Below are 14,572 nucleotides of genomic sequence, written 5' to 3'. Positions count from 1 at the left end.
CCAGCAGCCGATTTCTCCCTGCTCCTTCCCCGATGTCCTGATGTCCTGAACTTCATCGGGCAGCAGCAGCATTCACAATTCACTGATGTTGCCCGCTTCAGGCCTTCCTCTCTGTCGGGTCCTGTCTTCATGAAAACTGGAAGTAGGCAGGACCCGGCAGAGAACAAGGCCTGAAGCCGGCAACAGCAGCGAATTGTAAACGCTGCTGCTGCCCGAAGAAGGTAATGGAGCACCGAGGCAGTCCGCTTCTCCCCCCTCCCAGCCGAACCCCCGCTGACCCTCCTATCTCCCCCCCCCCCGTGAACCTTTCCGACCTTCCCAGCGAGAGCAGCAAACCTCCTTCGCGGCTTTCTCCTCCCTCTGCCGCGTTACTGATGACGTCATCAGTGATGCGGCAGAGGGAGGATAAAGCCGACGCTACTGGAGGGAGGTTTGCTGCTTTCGCTGGGAGGGTCAGAAAGGTTCACTTGGGGGGGGAGAGAGATAGGATGGTCAGCGGGGTTTCGGCTGGGAGGGGGGAGAAGCGGTCTGCCTTGGTGCTCCAAGGCCTGGCGCCATTACCTTTTTCGATAATGGCGCCGATGCTGCTTTCGCTGGGAGGGTAGGAGCGCGATAGGGACCGGGCCAGCTGTGCACCCCCCCCTAAGGCGGCACCCGGGATGGACCTCCCCCTCGCCCCCCTTGGTACGCTACTGCCCTGGGGAAACAGCCTGCAACAAGATCGCGCGATGCCAGAGATCTTTGCCTGCTTCGGCTGTTTCCTCCGCCGCGGTCCCGCCCCTCCTCTGACATCAGAGGAGGGGCAGGACCGTGGCGGAGGAAACAGTCGAAGCAGGCAAAGATCTCTGGCATCGCGATCTTGCTGCAGGCTGTTTCCAGACGCGACACCCGGCGCAGGGGGGGGTAACTGGACCGGACCGGGAGCACCCCCTCAGGGCTTGGTACCCGGGGCGGACCTCCCCCCCGCCCCCCCCCCCCCCTTGGTACGCCACTGCAAACAGCTGCTTCTATTTTTCCCCAACACGGCCTGCATTTCGCGGTTCAAAAGATATAACCACTTTGCACTTGCTTTGAGGACTGTAGTTCAGTAACTGCAAAAAGAAGAAATATTGCCATTCGAGCAAAACAACCCTGAGGCAGCGGGTATTAGGTGTCTCTATTCCATTGTCGTATGACGTGATTTTATTTGGACACCACTATAAGGCTGATAATTTATATTGAGACAAAGCGTTACTGCCTCTCTTGAATCACGTCTCAATTTTACTCCTCACTGTGTGCTGTTTAAACCATTTTCATTTATTTGTAGTATGGATCCCTGATGAAACAGAAGCGAAACATGTCGGGTCCAACCGCTGCATGTAAAAGAGAAGTACATATCTAAGAACTGAAAAGATTCAAGGTTTCAATAATTTAAAAATTTAAAAGTTTAAGCATAAAAGATAGTAACAATTGGACCGGTGAGGATTTTTGCTCTCAAGACTCCCCGTTTAAAAATTTGCTATAACGGATGGAGGAGGGTATTGCTGAGGTCCATTAACAAACATAACACATATCTGAAATGAAAATGGTTTAAACAGCACATAGTGAGGAGTAAAATTGAGACGTGATTCAAGAGAGGCAGTGATTTTATTTGGGACATTGTTAAAACTTAATAGTCCAATTGACAAATATAAAAAAGACTTATTATTATTATGACTGGGGTGGCCATGCAATTAATAACTAGAAATTGGAAAAATTGGGATAGATTGAATTTTTCTTTTTGGTGGGAAACACTTTGCTTATATTATAGATATGAAAAGATGCTAGCAGAACAATCTGGGAATAGTAAGATTTTTAAAGTTATTTGGAGTCCATTGGAGTCATTTGTTAAACAACGGAATGATTAAAAACTTTAGTTAATAGATACACATATCCAGGTAAGGAGGGAGGAGGTGATGGGTAATTTGTTTCAGTTAATTTGCAAGTATATAAGTGCTGTTCTTTAGTATTTTTGAATGTATAATTGTTGCACTTTGTGTAAGCTGAAAAAAATCAATAAAGATTATAAAAAAAGAGGTCCATAGGCCATTAATGAGATGGCTTGGAGAAATCCACTAGTTATTCCTAGGATAAGCAGCATAAAATCTGTTTTACTACATGGGATCTAGCTAGGTACTTGCCACCTGAGTTAGGCACTATTGGAAACAGGACACTGGGCTTGATGGACATTCAGTCTTATCCTCTTATGTAAGGAAAGAAGAAAGAAGCCAGATCATAGGAAGGGAGAAGACACATGTTACAACACTGGAGGGGAAGAGAGAGGTCAGACCAATGGTCCATCAAGCCCAGTAGTGGTGGTGGTGGTGGTAAGGGGGGGGGGGGGGGGCAGGCCCCCTTGTGGCTATGCCAATGCTTTCTCTGGTACACGTTCTCTCCTCAGAACTATTTCAGTCAGTCTCCATCATGCTGCTTATGTACTTACTTATTTCTGATCTGAAAAAGGGTTACTTTTGAAAGCTAATAAAAAATGCATTATTAGTTCAAGAAAAAAGATGTCACCTTATTTCATTTAGGTTTTATTTCTATATATTACTTTTAAAAGTGGATTAACACAGGTACAACCCCATTTTAGTAAAATGGAAGAAATTATGAAGGGTATAGGATATAGTATTGAACAGATGGCAGTTTTAGGATTTGGCATAGGCATGAATGGAAAAAAGAAGTGGAAGCTCTTTCATATATAGACACATGATGGCAGATAAAGGCCAAATGGCCCATCTAGTCTGTCCATCCGCAGTAATTATCTATTTCTCTCTCTGAGAGATCCCATGTGCCTATCCCAGACCCTCTTGAATTCAGACACAGTCTGTCTCCATCACCTTTTCTGGGATCTACCATCCTTTCTGTAAAAAAAATATTTTCTTAGATTACTCCAGAGCCTATCACCTCTTAACTTCATCTTATGCCCTGTCATTGAAGTTTCCTTTCAAATGAAAGAGACTCAATTCATGCACATTTACATAATGTAGGTATTTAAACGTCTATCTCCCCTCTCCCGCCTTTCCTCCAAAGTATACAGATTGAGATCTTTAAGCCTGTCCACATATGCCTTAAGATGAAGATCACACACTATTTTAGTAGCCTTCCTCTGGACCGACTCCATCCTTTTTATATCTTTTTGAAGGTGCGGCCTCCAGAATTGTACACAATATTCCATATGAGGTCTCACCAAAGTCTTATAAAGGGGCATCAATACCTCCTTTTTCTTACTGGCCATACCTCTCCCTATGCAACCTAGCATCCTTCTAGCTTTCACTGTCACCTCTTCAACCTGGTTGGCCACCTTAAGATCATCATACACAATCACACCCAAGTACCGCTCTTCCGTCATGCACATAAGTTCTTCACCCCCTAACCTGTACCATTCCCTCGGGTTTTTGCAGCCCAAATGCATGACCTTGCATTTCTTAGCATTAAATTTTAGCTGCCAAATTTTAGACCATTCTTCAAGCTTCGGCAGGTCTTTCTGCATGTTATTCACACCATCCGGTGTGTCTACTCTATTGCAGATTTTGGTATCATCCGCAAAGAAGCAAATCTTACCTGAGAACCCTTCAGCAATATCGTTTATAAAAATGTTAATAACAGACCCAAGAATAGAACCTCGAGGCACAACACTGGTAACATCCCTTTCCTCAGAGCGATCTCCACTGATCACTACCCTCTGTTGCCTTCCACTAAACCAGTTCTTGACCCAGCCTTTCACTTTGGGATCCATCCCAAGGGCACTCAGTCTATTTATTAGACGTCTGTGTGGAACACTGTCAAAGGCTTTGCTAAAATCTAAATACACCACATCTAGCGCACATCCTCTATCTAATTCTCTGGTAACCCAGTCAAAGAAATTGATCAGACAAGACCTACCTCTAGTGAATCCATGTTGCCTCCAGTCCTGTAATCCACAGGATTCCAGAAACTTGACCATTCTCTGTTTTAAAAGCATTTCCATTAATTTGCTTACCACAGAAGTCAGACTTACCGGCCTGTAATTCCCTATTTCTTCCTTACTTCCACTTTTGTGGAGAGGGACCACATCTGCCCTTTCTTCAGTCCTCCGGTACCACTCCCGACTCATCGCTTTGTCTACCTTAATTTTAGCTAGCTCCTCATGAACACAACCCTCTGAAAATCGATCAGGGTCTATTACTCCTCCATCCCTATTCACGTTTGTCTTCTGTGGTCCCACTCCCTGCGCTTCAGCCATGAACACAGAACAGAAATATTTGTTAAGCAATTCGGCCTTTTCTTTATCAGCTTCTACATATTCCTCCCTTTCACCTTTAAGTCTCACAATACCATTTTTGCACTTCTTCCTATCACTAATATATCTAAAAAATGTCATCTCCCCATTTTACTGTGTCAGCTATTTTTTCTTCCATTTGCATCTTTGCTTTCCTGACTAAACAACCAGCCTCTCTTGAGCTCTGGAACAACCTTACCTCCCCTCTTCGGAACTTGAGCTCTCTCCAAGTTTTCCGCAAACATCTGAAAACCTGGCTTTTCTCAAAAAATGCAAGTCTCCCTCCAACTTAGGAATCAAGGAAACTCTTATATCTTGGCATCCCAAGTCCTCTAAATTTTCTTCACACTTCTACCTCTAACCCTCTGTTGTAGTTCCTTCCTATTTCTCCTACTGTAAACCGTGTCGAGCTCTACGAACGTGGAGATGATGCGGTATACAAACCTAAGGATTAGATTAGATTAAATTAGATTTTGTAGTTTATGAAAGCTAACCTCTTATTCCTTACCTTCTCAGCTACTACTGTACTTTTGAGAACCAAAACGGCTTTCTTTTCCTCTTACTTTTACTTACTTACACCTCACAAAAAGGTTTGTCATTTATAGCTAAAGAGACATATGATCAAGAAACTCTTTTATTTTACTTTTGTGATTATGATAAACATACCGAGGGCCTCAAAATAGTACCTGGCGGGCTGCATGTGGCCCCTGTTTGAGACCACTGTTCTAAAACATATTAGAAATGTACATCTATATCTGATGCACTACTATTATTTTTTTTTATTGAAATATTACAAATACAAAAGTATAATAATAAACAAAACAATAAGCTGCAGATACCAAAATATACATAATAATATGCAAAACATAGTAATAGTTAATATACAAAGTAAAGTTAATTGAGATTTACATGAGTCCTTACATATTCATCAAGAGGGGTTCAAATTTTGTGAATCTGGCTTTGTTATTTTGTTTGAATGTTATTTCCTCATACTTTCTGATGACACAAAGGTGATTCCACCATTCATAAAAATTAAGCCTAGAATTGTCTTTCCCATTGGAAACAATATGATGGATAGCTAAGGCAATCATGAAACCAAATATTTTTTTATATAACGGTGGTATTGATATATCTGGATTAGAGGGACGCAATATCATTGATTTATATGACATGGGCAACTCATTAATATTCATGTTTAAAACTGAACAGATTTTGGACCAAATGTCTGACCAGTAAATTTGTAAGTTAGGGCATTCATATAAGAGTCCCAGGTTGCTATTGGCATGACCAACAGAGCTCTGAAGTTGCATGTAACACTTTAGCCATTTTAGAAGGGGTCCAGTAAGCTTTATGCATAATGAAAAATGTAGACTGGCATATGGATGCCAACATAGTAGGTCTAGCTGAGAATGCACAGAAGGATTTTCAATCTATTACTATTGGATTTTCATTTAGATCTGTTGCCCACATATTATCGAAGGAAATATCTTTTTCTCCCTCACACTCTCTTAAGATTTTATATAGTTTTGATGCTCTTTTGTTTCCTGATAATAAAGGGCCTATAGTCTTTGAGAAATTAGTTAGCCAGAGTCCTTAGAAACATAGAAAAATGACGGCAGATAAGGGCCATAGCCCATCAAATCTGCCCACTTCACAGACCCACCCCCCTGAGTCTGCTCTCCTGGAGATCCCTCTCCTAATGACCCATCCTTAACTCCACCCTCTTAAGGATCCCACATGGGCATCCCATTTACCCTTAAAATCTGGCACGCTGTTGGCCTCGATTACCTGTATTGGAAGCTTGTTCCAATGATTAACCACTCTTTCGGTGAAGAAATACTTTCTGGTGTCCCCATGAAATTTCCCGCCCCTGAGTTTAAGCGGATGCCCTCTTGTGGCTGAGGGTCCCTGGAGAAGGAAAATATCTTCTTCCACCTCGATACGTCCGGAGATGTATTTAAATGTCTCAATCATGTCTCCCCTCTCCCTACGTTCCTCGAGAGAGTAGAGCCGCAGCTTGTTCAGCCTCTCTTCATATGAGAGATCCTTGAGCCCCGAGACCATGCTTAGATAATAAAAACTTAAGTGGATCCAAGATTCTCTGCCATAAATTGGTATCTATATTGTGATAATCTAGAATATATTCAAGTTCGCCTATAGAAATTAGTCCCCCATTGCTGGTAAGATGTGAGAGAGTCCAAATATCTTTTGATTGACATATTTTTCTTAATTTGGCCGGAATTTGGATATCAGTAGAACTGTTGAACCATAGAGGAACGTGCCTCCTCTCAAATAGTTCTTCATTAATAACTCTAAGGAATGTAGAAATGCTAGTGGCAGTGGCTTTAAGTAATCTTAAAGTGGCCTTAAAAGGGATTAGAGATATTAAGATTTTTTTCAAAAGATAGCCATCTAGGAGTGTTCCAGTTATCAAAGTTCTGGAACCACATTAAACCCTGGGTCAATCTGAAAGATAAATGGTATTTCTTAAAGACTGGTAGATTTAGGCCTCCTCTTAATTTAAGTAATTTTAACTTATGACTTGCAATTCGTGGCAGTTTTGATCTCCAAAGAAACTTACTAACTAGGCTGTCAACTTTTTTTTATAAAGGAAAGGTGAAAATGAAAATGGTACCATACTAAGAATGTAATTCATTTTTGGGGCTAAAACCATTTTAATGGCCTCAACTCTACCCCACCAAGAAAGAGGGGAGACCAAGATTCCAGAGTAGATGTTATTAATTCTATAATAAAATTAGAATTCAGGATCATAGTTTTATCTACTGTTGAACTGTACTATATTCCTAAATACTTAATCTTTTCAGGTTCCCATTTAAATGAAAATTAAACTACTACTTCTACTTATTTCTATAGTGCTGCCAGATGTAGATGGAGAATATGAATGATAAAGAGTCATGAAGTTTGTTTGGAGACAGAGCGGACGTTCCACAGGGCACATTAGAAAGGCAAAGAAGAAGGGGAAAGGAGAACAGGGCACATCAGAAAGGCAGAGAAGGGGAGAAGAGAGGAACAGAAATAAGACTGGAAATATTATGGTGTGACCTGCAGAAGTAGAGTGAGAATTGATTAAGAGGACCAGGATTGGGATTTATATCCCCAGCAGAGCACAAAAGGAGTAAGAGTACAGAGAAGCATGATGACAGTGTTACAGATGAGATGCACTCAGACAGAATGGGGATGGTTAAATCAGAGGAAAAAAATGTTGAAGCTTCAGAGCTGAGAAAAGGTAAAACACAAAAGGGAAGATGAGGTGATTAATTCAGAAGGTGGGCAATGTGATCTTGAAGAATTCAGGAATTTGAGATGGAGAAAGAGATTGGGAAAAGTCAGCATCAGAAGAAAAATGTGTGCTGGAGCCATGGAAATAAAATAATAATAAAAAAGAAACAGTGGAGGCCCTGAGTGGATTGGGGTGGACCTGTGAGTCACCCGAGAATGCTGGGAGGAATATGAAGATGGTTGCAAGACCTCCTCAGCACCTGGGAATCAGCTGGTGGGAGCCCTAGGCACTGGGAGCAGAGGCCCTGACTTGGACATCCATATTTTGAGTTGGATGCCCTTTCTAAAATTCTGCCTCACTAGGTAATAATTAGCTACCTCTTGCAGGGCCAGATTGTTAGGAGATTTCAATTTTTCAGATGTTCCCTGGGACATCCAACCTGCAGTGTAATCTAGAAGTAAAGTATATCTTGGATTCTGTATAGGAAGGATTGTTTTTACACTTACCTCGGCTTCAGAAAATTACTAAAAACTCACCTATTCAGCAAACAAAACCCTTAACCGTCCCCTTCCGGCAATCGCCTGGCCCTTCGTTCGGCTCATCTCCTCCTTCACGATCGCTTCTTTCTCCCCTCTCTTCTCCCCTCTTCCTTCTTCCTCTGCCAAGTTCGGCTAAATTTGTTGTAAATCTGATAATTTGTTGTAAATCTGCATGTCAATGCGGATCCTAACCTAATTGATGTGAACCGCCTAGAACTCGCTGGGTATTATTATTATTAAAGGAACTCCATAGAAGGGGATGACACTAGACTGGGTATTGAAAAACGAGGGAAATGTATATGGATGAAATAGTGAATGTTCATTTAGGATTTAGTGATCATATGATGGTCTGGTTTGGTATTAGGACTCAAGTGGAGATGATTTCATACAAAGGCAAGACTGTTTTTTTTTTTAAAAAGATACCTGTTTAACTAGAAGAGTAAACATTATGAAACTCAAGGGTAAAAGGAAGGAATACATAGGGACCGAGGAGGATGACGCAGAACTGTTTTGCAAATATTTCTATATACACTGAGATTAGACAGGAAGCAGGACACAAACAAGAAAGGAGGTGAGGTAGATCTCAAGCCTCTTAAGATTTTATTTGTGATCAGCTAGTCAACCTGAAAGAGGACAAAGTGATGGTGCCAGACAGGATATATCCTTGGTATTAAGGAAACTGAGGAACATTCCAGCAGCTCTGCTCTGTCGCCTTTTCAATGCTTCTTTAGAGTCGGTAGTTCTGGAGGACTGATGATGGACAGATGTGGTTCCTTTTTAAAAAGCAGATGTAAGCAAGAGATTGGAAACTACAGGCCAGTGTCTGACCTCAATGGGAACAAAAACAAAACTGCAGTGTCATGTGTTGCGCACATTTGATTGTGCACGCTATTGTCTTGCACACTACTGTATTGTACGTGAGTGCCTTACACGCAATTGTCTGTGTGCAATTGTCTTGCGTGAATTTGACCAGCCACTCCTCAACGGTTACTAAATTAATGGATTTGCTGCTAAAATCAGAAGATGGAACAGTTTTTGGAATCCAAACCAGTATGATTTTACTAGAAGTAATTCTTGTCAAATAAATCTGGTCAATTTCTTTGATTAGATGACCTGAGAGCTAGATCAGCTAGATGTGGTGCACAGTAACATCTTGGTGATTAATAAACTGAACACTCTTGGTATGGGCCTGAAGCATTTGACTGGATTAGAAAGTTGTTGAATGGGAGGCCATAAAGATTAGTGGTAAATGGAGTTTGCAATGAGAAAAAAAGACATTGTTAGTGGTGTGCCATACGGATCAATCATTGGTATGGTACATTTCAATATTTTTGTAAGTGACATTGCAAAGATGCTTTCAGGAAAGAATTGTCTTTTTATAGATGATTCCAAAATCTACGACTGAGTAGCTGTGGAAAAAATAAGGAAGGATCTAGCAAACTTTGAGGAATGCCTAGAGTTTGGCAGTTAAGATTTAAGGCTAGAATGACTTTTCTAAAGAAAAAAAAATTAATAGTAACTCCAAGTTCATTAAACAGTGAAAGATCTTATTTACAAAAAGAGGTTTTCTTTCATAGACATGAAAAAGAGCAGAAACCTTCCATGTATCAGGTGCTTAATGTGCTAGGAAAAGACTTTTGAGATGAAAAGACTCAAGTGTTGAATTAACACTTAGCCAGCTTTTAAGTAGGATATTTTATTACTCCAGGCTTTCTAGCTGTTTTATACCCTTGTTAAAGTTAAAAGGGAGATTGGTCTGTTTTAGCAAGTAATTTATGAATCTTTAATCATAGCAAAAAAGGGACAGTTTAACAGATAATTTTCCCACAACTGATATAATTAATAGAATTAATGTAAAAGGGATTATTTTATTTTTATTTAATAATTTAACCCAATATTACTCAAATTCAAAGTGTAATAGGTTTTCTACTAAATAATAGAAAGTTTGCTTTCATTCAATCCTCAAATACTGTCTGTAGAATATAAATCATATTTTGGTAATAGTTCATGAGCAAATTTAGATTTCTGATTAATGTAGAGCATAGTAGATCTATATCTGTCTCTCATTTATTAGGATTTATTTACTGCTTTTTTGAAAAAAATCACCCAAGGTGGTGTGCAGCAAGAATAAGTCAAACAAATTACAGCAGTAAAAATATTCATATGACAGTACATATTATGGTATAGAATGGTACAGTGCCAACCCCTATACACAATAAAACATTTTAATAGATATCCAAGCTTACATCAGCCTATCCAACCATCCCGTTGTTTGCAGGCTATCTACTGTAAAGTCTGGACAGTAACATCCTCATGTTCCAAGTTAGTGGAGTTCCCATTGATGCCCTCCCCAGCCCATCCTACACCAAATCACCACATATGGGACACAAACCGTACAAGTTTGTCCAATCCCTTCTTTAGTTCTTTAATTTATATCATTTGTTTGTTATCTAATTAAAGATCCTTTGTGTTAATGGTTACTGTGGATGGGCAGACTAGATGGGCCATTTGGCCTTTATCTGCCATCATGTTTCTATCCCATGCTTTTTTGAATTCCATCACCATTTTCTTTTCCACCACCTCCCTCAGGAGGGCATTCCAGCCATCCACCACCCTCTCTCTGAAAAATAATTTCCTAACATTACTGCTAAGTCTTCCTCCCTGCAACCTCAAGTTATGCCCTCTAGTTTTACCAGTTTCCCTTCTCTGGAAAAGATTTGGTTCTATATTACTATAAAACCTTTCAAGTATTTAAATGTCTGTATCATATCTCCCCTGTCCCTCCACTCCTCTAGAGTCTTCCAGTCTTTTCTCATACTTATTTTGGTTCAAACTCCTTACCATTTTCGTCGCCTTCCTCTGGACTGCATCAAGTCTTTTTATTTCCTTCGCCAGATACGGCCTTCAAAACTGAACACGATACTCTGTGGCCTCACCAATGACCTATACAGAAGCATCAACACCTCCCTTATTCTGCTGGTTATTCCTCCTTCTATACAGCCTAGCATCCTTTTGGCTATAACCACCACCTTATCACACTGTTTAGATGCCTTTAGATCCTCAAACAAAATTGCCCGAAGGTCCCTCTCTGTCAGTGGCCTCTCACCTCCCAGCATATACAGTTCCCTTGAATTTCTACCCCCCAAATGCATCACCCTGCACTTCTTTGCATTGAATTTTAATTGCCAGACTTTAGACCACTCTTGTAACTTTTGCAGGTCTTTTTTCATGTTTTCCACTCCCTCCGTGGTGTCCACTCTGTTACAAATCTTGGCATCATCTGGCAAAAAGGCTAACCTTACCTTCTAACCCTTCAGCAATGTTGTTCACAAACATATTAAACAGAATCGGTCCCAGTACTATCATTGAGGCACTCTACTACTCACCTTTCCCTCCGAGCGAATTCCAGTAACCACCTCTCTGGCGTCTGTCCATCAACCAGTTTCTGATCTAGTTCACCACTTTGGGCTCTAACTTCAGCCCATGGAGTTTATTCAAGAGCCTCCTATGAGGAACAGTGAACATAAGAATTGCTGCTGCTGGGTCAGACCAGAGGTCCATCATGCCCAGCAGTCCGCTCACGCGGTGGCCCTCTGGTCAAAGATCAGCACCCTAACCAAGACTAGCCCTACCAGCGCACGTTCTTGTTCAGCAGGAACTTGTCTAACTTTGTCTTGAATCCCTGGAGGGTGATTTCCCCTATAACAGCCTCTGTAAGAGAGTTCCAGCTTTCTACCACTCTCTGGATGAAGAAGAACTTCCTTATGTTTGTACAAAATCTATCCCCTTACAACTTTAGAGAGTGCCCTCTCGTTTTCCCTATCTTGGAGAGGGTGAACAACCTGTCCTTATCTACAAAGTCTATCCCCTTCAGTACCTTGAATGTTTTAATCATGTCCCCTCTCAATCTCCTGTGTTCGAGGGAGAAAAGGCCAAGTTTCTCTAATCTTTCACTGTACTGCAGCTCCTCCAACCCTTTAACAATCTTAGTCGCTCTTCTCTGGACCCTTTCAAGTAGTACCGTGTCCTTCTTCATGTAAGGCGACCAGTGCTGGACTCCAGGTGAGGGCGCACCATAGCCGGGTATAGCGGCATGATAACCTTCTCTGATCTGTTCGTGATCTCCTTCTTTATCATTCCTAGCATTCTGTTTGCCCTTTTTGCTGCCGCCGCACATTGCATGGATGGCTTCATCGACTTGTTGATCAGAACTCCCAAGTCCCTTTTCTGGGAGGTCTCTCCAAGTACCGCCCCGGTATCCTGTATTCGTGCCTGAGATTTTTGTTACCAACATGAATCACTTTACACTTATCCACGTTGAACCTCATCTGCCATGTCGATGCCCATTCCTCGAGCCTGGTTATGTCATGTTGTAGATCTTCGCAATCCCCCTACATCTTCACTACTCTGAATAACTTTGTGTCATCTGCAAATTTAATCACCTCGCTCGTCGTACCTATATCCAGATCGTTTATAAAGATGTTAAAGAGCACGGTCCAAGCACCGAGTCCTGTGGCACCCCACTGGTGACTCTCTTCCAGTCCGAGTATTGTTCATTTACCCCCACTCTCTGTTTCTTATGCTCTAGCCAGTTTTTAACCCACGTGAGTATTTCACCCTCGATTCCATGGCTTGCAATTTTCCGAAGTAGTCATTTATGCGGAACCTTGTCGAATGTCTTCTGAAAATCCAGATATACAATGTCGACCGGAACGCCCTTGTCTATCTGTCTGTTTACTCCCTCAAAGAAGTGCAGCAAGTTTGTCAAACACGATCTGCCTTTGCTAAAACCGTGCTGATTGGTCCTCATCAGCCCGTGTCCATCAAGGTGATTAATGATGCTGTCCTTTATCAGTGACTCTACCATCTTTCCCGGTACCGAGGTCAGACTCACAGTTCTGTAGTTTCCCGGATCTCCCCTCGAACCTTTCTTGAAGATCGGCGTAACATTCGCCACCTTCCAGTCTTCCGGAATCTTTCCCGATTTGATCGACAGATTGGCTATTAGTTGAAGCAGTTCAGCTATGGTCCTTTTCAGTTCCTTGATGACCCTCGGATGGATGCCATCCAGTCCTGGGTATTTATCTCTCTTAAGCCTATCAATCTGCTTGGATACCTCTTCTAGACTGACCGTCAATCCTGTCAGCTTTCCGTGTTCGTTTCCAGCATATAGCCTGATGGGTTCCGGTATGCTATGTACATCTTCTTCGGTAAATACAGACGCAAAAAAATCTGTTCAGTTTGTCGGCAATTGCTTTGTCCTCTTTTAGCGCTCTCTTTATTCCATGGTCATTCAACGGTCCCACCGCTTCCTTCGCGGGTCGTTTCCCCTTAATATATTGAAAGAACGGCTTGAAGTTCTTTGTCTCCTTAGCTATTTTTTCCTTGTAGTCTCTTTTGGCCCCTTTTACCGCCTTATGGCACCTGCGTTGATGTTGTTTGTGCTTGTTCCAGTTTTCATCTGTTTTTGTCCTTTTCCATTCCTTAAATTAAGTTTTCTTGTCTCTGATTACTTCCTTCACTTCTACAGTGAGCCACGCCGGTTCTTTGTTCTTTTTCCTCTTGGATCCCTTGTTGATACGTGGTATATGTAGATTTTGCTCCTCAGTGACTGTGTCCTCAAAAAGGGACCAAGCTTGCTCTAGCATTTTTACAGTGCTTATCCTCTTCTTAATCTTCTTCGCTGTCATTAGCTTTGCTGAAATCTAAGTAAATTACATCTAGTGCATGTCCTTGATCTATTTCTCTGGTCAATTAGTTAAATAATTTAATCAGATTTGTTTGGCATTATTTAGTAATGGGATAAATTAATGGGAGTTAGACAGAAAATAAGGGGATCAACAATCAAACTTGAACATTTAGGAGTGGATAAGCAAGTCCTGCTAAAGTAGGTGCAGCCAGCATTAGTTATGTGTATGAGACTAGCAAGTTAGTTGCTTCTTCTATTAAAGGCCTGCTTCCTTATATAGATATAGTCTTGTATTGAGCAAAGCCTTTTAGGGAGTGCATTCCAGAGTGGGGACTACTCCGAAGAAGGCTTGCTAATGGCATCATTACATGGAGAGGGTGTGGTTTGAGATATACCTTGGGGTAGGGTTACCTTGTTTGTGAAGACAAAAAAAGAGGATATATGGCCCCACCCCTCTTCTAGGAAGCTGCCGGCTGCGTGCAGTAAGGGCCGTAGCAAGCTATAATTATGCCCCATGCAACTTGTCTCCAAGGCACCCACCCCATCCTTTCTTGCACTGCCCCCAACCTCGCCCTCATTTGATATCTGATTTTCAGTTATGAGTTTTGTACTAGTAAGTAGTAGTATAGTAGTAATTTTTCTAATTATGTTGGTATCAGTCTCTGCTTTCCTCTGTCTTCTCTTAACTCTCATGCCAAGTTTTTGTTTCCATTTGTCTTTTTCGTGCCTCGTCTTCTTCATCTCCACCACCACATCAATCTCTAACATTGTTTTTTACTTCTCAGTGTTCTTCATATGTTTATTAAAATCTTTCTATACCACAC

Source organism: Geotrypetes seraphini, chromosome 3 (assembly GCF_902459505.1).
Source record: "Geotrypetes seraphini chromosome 3, aGeoSer1.1, whole genome shotgun sequence".
Lineage (NCBI taxonomy): Eukaryota > Metazoa > Chordata > Amphibia > Gymnophiona > Dermophiidae > Geotrypetes > Geotrypetes seraphini.
Note: the sequence above shows the minus strand (reverse complement) of the source record.